The sequence below is a fragment of the Saccopteryx leptura genome, unplaced genomic scaffold (assembly GCF_036850995.1).
Source record: "Saccopteryx leptura isolate mSacLep1 unplaced genomic scaffold, mSacLep1_pri_phased_curated manual_scaffold_39, whole genome shotgun sequence".
In the NCBI taxonomy this organism is placed as follows: Eukaryota; Metazoa; Chordata; class Mammalia; order Chiroptera; family Emballonuridae; genus Saccopteryx; species Saccopteryx leptura.
This window is the reverse complement of record NW_027095721.1, coordinates 45227-53072: the sequence shown is the minus strand read 5'-3', so window position 1 is coordinate 53072 and position 7846 is coordinate 45227.

Below are 7846 nucleotides of genomic sequence, written 5' to 3'. Positions count from 1 at the left end.
TGCATAGAAGAATGAATTATATTTTTCAAAATCTCATACAAGAGAACATAGGTAGTAAGTTTGTAAAGTACCATATTTCCCCATGCATAATATGCCTCCCTGTAGAAGACACACCTTCATTTTTCGGCACAAAATTTGAGAAAGTGATAAGAAATGCAAAGAAACAGGCAATGCAAGTAAAATATACTACAACCACTGTATAAGATGCACCCAGTTTTCAAACCGCACATTTTTCAAAAAACTTGAGTCTTAAACGAGGGCAAGTATGGTATACACCCGCGGAATATCTCTGTGAACCCTTTATTTCTTTGATTCTTTTCTTTTGTTTTTTACAAAGACAATGAGAGAGTCAGAGAGAGGGATAGGTAGGGACACACAAAGAGGAAGGTAAAGAGTTTTTTTATTTTATTTTATGCCAGGTCACAGATCAATCATTAGTTTTTTGTTGTGACACATTAGTTGCTCATTGACTGCTCTCTCATTGTGACTTGACCAGGGAACTACAGCTGACAAAGTAACTTCTTGCTCGAGCCAGTGAGCCCATTGCGCTAAAGCTGGTGAGCTTTGCTTAAACCAGATAAGGCCAAGCTCAAGCTGGCGACCTTGGGATCTCAAACCTGGGTCCTCCACATTCCAGTGAAATGCTCTATCCACCACGCCACTGCCTCGTCAGGCTATGAAAATTTTTATCTTTTACTTTCTCTGGATTTTGTTTACTATCCTGTTTCATAGTATGGGTGGTAACACTGTGTATTTTAAGGTTTTTTTCCACTAAAATGTATTCATCACAACATTTTTCCATAGGTTTTCTTATGTAGTTTTTATTTCCACTAGGTTTAAAGAATTTTGTAACTTGAAGTTTGATTTTGAGCAGGGGTTATTTAGGAGTGAATTTCTTAACTTAAAAAAGGAAGAGTTTTTTAGTTAGTTTTATTACTGATTTCTAGAGTAGGTGTAATGACAAGAAGAATCATGCTTTATATCATTTCAAAGGTTTGAGGTATTTGAAACTTGCTTGAAAGAAAATACAGGATTTTCTGTGAGAAATGTTTACCAAGTGCGCTTCTCTGCTGCCACCTCGTGTTCACCTTGGGAAAAACAGCTCAGAGCAGTTCACCTGAAAAAACACAGCAGCTGGGAGTTGTGCTTTATCTATCAATGTTCAAACCAAGATGATTTAGAAGACACTTTTATAACTTGTAAATATAAGGAATTTCCAGTTACTGTTTGCTACTTTTTTCAATGTTAACTCTAGTGAAAGCAATACACATATTTGATATTATTTCAACCCTCTGAAGTTGGCTGAAACTTGCTGCATAGCACATACAATAATGGTCTCTGTTACAGGTGATTCTCTGCTGCCACCTCATGTGCATCTTGGGAATTATGCCTCAAAACAGACCCAAAGGAAAGGAATAGTAGAAAGGATTGTCCACAATCGTTGATTCCAATTTGCCCGTTCTGTAAATATTTTGTGTATTCTAAGTGATTTGATTTCTGGGAATCTCTCGGTTCACCTTGTTTTTCTTCTTTCCTTCCAGCAATGGTTTCATAAAGCCATTGAATGTTCCCATCATATACCAGGCACTGTGCTAGGAACTGTATGAGTAGTTGGTGCACTCAATATCTTCCCATTCTACTATTTTTACTTCTGCTTTTGGACTCCTTTATGTAAATCTTCTTAATGTATTGTAAAATAAGATATGCTTTGATTTGAAAACTATGTTGAATGTAACTGCTTTTTTATTATAAAAACTGTATTCTTATTGCAGAAGTGCAAGAAAAAATGAATAGAATACAAAACAACAAATTTTCATCCAGAGATAACTACTGTTAATATTATGACATTATCTTTCCATATTCTTAGTGTACCTATTATACTTGTATATCTATATGTAAAGGTACATTGAGTGTGTATACATCTGTGTGTATAGATGTGCATTGCATATTAGGATTTCTTTCTGGGTCCACAGTTTCTATCATTTGTGGATACCTGTGTATGCATGCAAATTACTATTTATTCTTTCATTCATTAAACACTTATTGTATTTCTATTATGTTCCAGGAACTGTGCTCTACACTGGTTGCCTATAGTGAAAGAGACAGACTGTCTGTATAAATAATACACTGTCATGCTGTAGACAGATGAAGAAAAATGTACATAAATAAAATAATTATAAATTGTGACAAGCACTGAATATATTAGTGCAATGTCTTGTTCCCAGTTTTCATTGATCGTGGCAATGTTCAGTATATCTCAACTTTTGAAAAAAAATATTTCATTCCTCAAAAGGCAGAGCTGAGACCTAAGTCTCAGTTCTTCATCAGTGTGTGTTCTCAGCTGTAAAACTGAGAAAATTCTCAAGTGCTGAAACAAAGACCCTGGGAGGTGTACTGTGAGCAAAATAACCAAGCTTTTATGTGGTGACCCAGGCTCAGATATATTCTGATGTCCAAAGCTTAGGAGGTCTCTCAATCTGGACTACTGCAAAAGCCCAAGAAAAAAGTGCATCTTACGAAAGGGGTAACATTGTGGTAAACAATCATAAATATTTTTTATGCCCCTAACAGTCAAGAGCAAAGAAAAGTCTTCTCGTGTTGTCACCACAACAGACTAGATTACTGATTTTTTTATTTACCTAAGTTTTTCTTAATAATTTTTCCCCCTAAATACAATGGCTTGCTATCACCAGAGAATTCTGTATATAGAGCAGCACACACATACACTAATGTCATAGGTTTGGTCCTTGTTTTAGGCACATACAGAAACACATTGATGTTTCTGACTATCTGTGTGTCTGTTTTCCCCCCTCTTCCTCCCTCTAACATTAATAACTAAATAAAAGAAAAATGACAATGGCTTTTTTTGGTGTTTTGCAGCTTAAATTGCTTAGAAGAATGAATTATTTTTTTTTCAAAATCTCACTCCAAGAGGAAATAAGTGGTAAGGTTGTAAAGTACCATTTCTCCCCATGTATAAGTAACCTCCCTCTATAAGTAGGACTTTAATTTTCGGGCACAAAACTTGAGAAAATGATAACAAATGCAAAGAATCAGCAAATGCAAGGAAAAATACAACAACCACAGTTTAAGATGCACCCAGGTTTCAAACCCAACATTTTTTAAAATGATGAGTTTTATACATAGGAATATATGGATAGAAACTCCAAATGTCTCTGTGAACATTTCTTTCTTTTTATTTGTTTTTTTCAGAGTCATAGGGAAGGAGAGAGAGAGGGAGAGATAAAGACAGACAGACAAAAGTGGAGAAAAATTTTTATTATGTGCCAGGTCACAGAACAATCATCATTTTTTCGTAAGGATACCTTAGTTTTTCATTGACTGCTCTCTCATATGTGTCTTCACCAGGGGGCTACAGCTGACCGAGTGACCCCTTGCTCGAGCCAGGGACACTGGGATCAATCTGTTGAACTTTGCTAAAACGAGATGAGCCACGCTCAAGCTGGTGAATTTGGGATCTCAAATTTGGGTACTGCGCATTCCAGTCAAATGCTCTATCCATTTTGCAACTGCCTTGTAAGTCTGTGAACATTATGTTTCTTTTACATTCTCTGGATTTTATTTAGTATCCTGGTTCTTAAAATGGGTGGAAAGGCTGTGCATTTTAAGTTTTTATTCCTCTAAAATGTATTCATCACTACATTTTTAAAATATATTTTCTTATGTAGTTTTTCTTTTCATTAATTTCAAAATATTCTGCAACTTGAATTGTGATTATAAGGGGGGGTTATTTAGAAGTGAATTTCATTACCTTAAGAAAAGGGATTTTAGTTAATTTGTATTACTGTTTATTATATTAAGTGTAATGACTACAAGAAACATGCTTTGTATCATTTCTATAGTTAGAGGTAGTTAAAACTTGCTTGAAAGAACATACAAGATTTACTGGGGAAAATGTTTTCCAAAAGCGCTTCCCTGCTGCCACCTCGTGTGCACCTAGGAAATAACAGCTCAGAGCAGTTCACCTGAAAAAACACAGCAGTTGGGTGTTGTGCCTTATCTATCAATGTTGAATCGAAGGCTATCTAGAAGATAGTTTCATAACTTGTAAATATAAGGGAGTTCTAGTTACTGTTTGCTACCTGTTTCAATGTTAACTGTAGTGTACGCAAGAGATACACTTCATATCATTTCAATCATCTGAAGTTTGCTGGAACTTGCTCCATAGCACATAAAGTATTGGTCTCTGTTACATTTGCTTGTCTGCTACCACCTCGTTTGCATCTTGGGAATCATGCTTTGTTACATGTCCAAAGGAACGGTTTGGTAGATAAGATTGTCTAAATCCTTTATTTCCTATTAGCCGCATCTGTGAAGTATTTCTGTATCTTTAGTGGTTTTTTTTTTTCTGCGAATCTATCGTTTCATCTTGTTTTTTTTTTCTCCCAGCCATGCTCTCATAAATCTTTTGAAAGTGCCCTTTCTATACATGGCACGGTGTTAAGAGCTCATGTCCCTGCACTAAGTCACTTCCCAGTCTACTATTTTTACATCTGTCTTTTGAACTTCTTTTATTTAAATCTACTTAATGTATTGTAAATTATGATGTGCTTGTATTTGACAAGTATATAGCATTTTAACAGCTTTTTATTATAAAAATGGTATACTTATTGCAGAAATGCAAAAAAATGATAAGAAAAACACAACAACAAATTTTCATTCATAAATATCAACTGTTAACTTTAGCCATTTTCTTTCCATATTCTATGTGTACCAATTATATTACCCTATGTATATGCACTCAGGTACATTGGGTGCGTGTACCCAATGTGTGCATAGATGTGCATCACACATGAGCATACCTTTCTGCTTCAATAGTGTCAGTCATTTGTGGATATTTGTGTATGTATGCAAATAAATATTTATTCACTCTTCCATTAAAAACTTATTGAATTTTCATTATATGCCAGGCACTGTGCTCGACACTGGTTGCCAATAGTGAATGGGAGAGACTCACTTGCTCTCTCTTTGTATATTACACTGTCATGGAGTAGAAAGAGGAAGGAAAAAATATACATAAAAAATTATAAGCTGTGACAAACACTGGATTTGATAATGCAATACCTTTGGTCCCAGTTGTGACTGATCGTGTCATGTATAAGTATATCAGTTTCTCAGAAGGCAGAGCTGAGACATAAGTCTCAGTTCTTCAGTAATGTGTAATCTCAGCTATAAAACTGAGAAAATTTACAAGTGATGCAACAAATACCCTGGGAGGTGTTCTGTGACCAAAGAACCTAAATTTAAGTGCTGACCAGGCTCAGATAAATTCTGAAAACCAAAGCTTAGGAGGTTTCTCAGTCGGGACTGCTGCCACAACACAAGAAAAAGTGCATGTTAGGAAAGGTGTGAATTTGTGCTCAACAATCATAAATACTGATTGTATATGCTCCTGACTGACAAGAGCCTAGAAAAGTCTTCTGATGTTGTCAACACAGTAGACTAGATTATTGTTTTATTTTTTATTTGCCTCAGGTTGTCTCTAGTAATCTTGTCCCCCAGGAGTCAATGGCTTGCTTAAACCAGAGAGCTCACTAGTTAGAGCATCACACTCATACAGTAATGTTATAGGATTGGCTCCAGTTCAAGGCACATACAGAAACAGATTGATGTTTCTGACTGTCTTTTTCCCCCCACTTCCTCTTTCTAACATTAAAAATTAAATAACAGAAAAAATTACAATGGCTATTTTTGTTTTTTTCTCAACTTAAATTGCATAGAAGAATGAATTATGTTTTTCAAAATCTCACTACAAGATGAAATAGGCAGTAAGGTTGTAATGTACCATATTTCCTCTTGCATTATATGCCTCCCTTTAGAAGACACATCTTCATTTTTGGGCACAAAATTTGAGAAAATGATAACAAATGCGAAGAAACAGCAAATGCAAGTAAAAATACAACAACCACAGTATAAGATGCACCCAGGTTTTAAACCCCACATTTTTAAAAATGATGAGTTTTATACATAGGAAAATATGGATAGAAACTCCACATTCTCTGTGAACATTTCTTTCTTTCTTTTTTTTCCCAGAGTCATAGAGAGAGTGAGAGAGAGTGATAGATAGGAACAGACAGACAAGAATGGATAAAATTTTTTATTATGTGCCAGGTAATAGATCAATCATCATTTTATGGTAAGGACACCTTAGTTTTTCATTGACTGCTCTCTCATATGTACCTTGACCAGGGGGCTACAGCTGACCAAGTGACCCCTTTCTCGAGCCAGCAACATTGGGATCAAGCTGTTGAGTTTTGCTAAAACGAGATGAGCTCACGGTCAAGCTGGCGAATTTGGGACCTTAAATCTGGGAACTGCGCATTCCAGTCAAATGCTCTACCCACTGCGCCACTGCCTTGTCAGTCTGTGAACATTTTGTTTCTTTTACATTCTCTGGATTTTATTTAGTATCCTGGTTCTTAGTATGGGTGGAAAGGCTGTTTACTTTAATGTTTTATTCCTCTAAAATATATTCATCACTACATTTTTTTATAGATTTTCTTATGTAGTTTTTCTTTTCATTAATTTTAAGGTATTTTGCAGCTTGAATTGTGATTTTGAAGGGGTGTTATTTAGGAGTGTATTTCATTACCTTAAAAAAGGGGATTTTAATTCATTTCTTTCACTGTTTAGTATATTATGTGTAATGATGACAAGAAACATGCTTTATATCATTTCTAAGGAGGGAAGTAGTTGAAACTTGCTTGAAAGAGCATACAGGATTATATGTGTAAAATGTTTTCCAAGAGCGCTTCCCTGCTGCCACCTCCTGTGCACCTTGGAAATAACAGCTCAGAGCAGTTCACCTGGAAAAACACAGCAGTTGCTTGTTGTGCGATATCTATCAATATTGAAGAGAAGGCTATCTAGAAGATACTTTCATAACTTGTAAATATAAGGGAGTTCTAGTTACTGTTTGCTACCTGTTTCAATGTTAACTGTAGGGTTAGCAAGAGATACACTTCATATCATTTCAATCTTCTGAAGTTTGCTGGAACTTGCTCCATAGCACATTAAATATTGGTCTCTCTTACATGAGCTTGTCTGCTACCACCTCGTTTGCATCATGGGAATCATGCTTCAGTACATGTCCAAAGGAAAGATTTGGTAGATAAAATTGTTCAAAACCATTGATTTCAATTAGCTACTTCTGTGAAGTATTTCTGTACCTTTAGTGTTTTTTTTTCTGGGAATGTATCATTTCACCTTGTTTTTCTTTTTTTCTTCCAGCCAAGCTTTCATAAATCCTTTGAAAGTGCCCTTCATATACCAGGCACTGTGCTAAGAGCTCATGTTCCCTGCACTAAGTCACTTCCCATTCTACTATTTTTACATCTGTCTTTTGAACTTCTTTTATTTAAATCTACTTAATGTATAGTAAATTATGATGTGCTTTGATTTGACAAGTATATAGCATTTTACCAGCTTTTTATTATAAAAATGATATTCTTATTGCAGAAATGAAAAAAATGATAAGAAAAACAAAACAACAAGTTTTCATACATAGATATCAACTGTTAACTTTAGCCATATTTTTCCGTATTCTTTGTGTACCAATTATATTTTCCTATGTATATGCACTCAAGTACATTGGATGCATGTACCCAATGTGTGCATAGATGTGCTTCGCACTTGAGCATACCTCTCTGTTTTAATAGTGTCTGTCATTTGTGGATATTTGTGTGTGTATGCAAATGAATATTTATTCACTCTTCCAGTAAATCTTATTGAATTTTCATTATATGCCAAGCACTGTGCTCGACACTGGTTGCCAATAGTGAATGGGAGAGACTCACTTTCTGTCTCTTTGGATATTACACTGTCA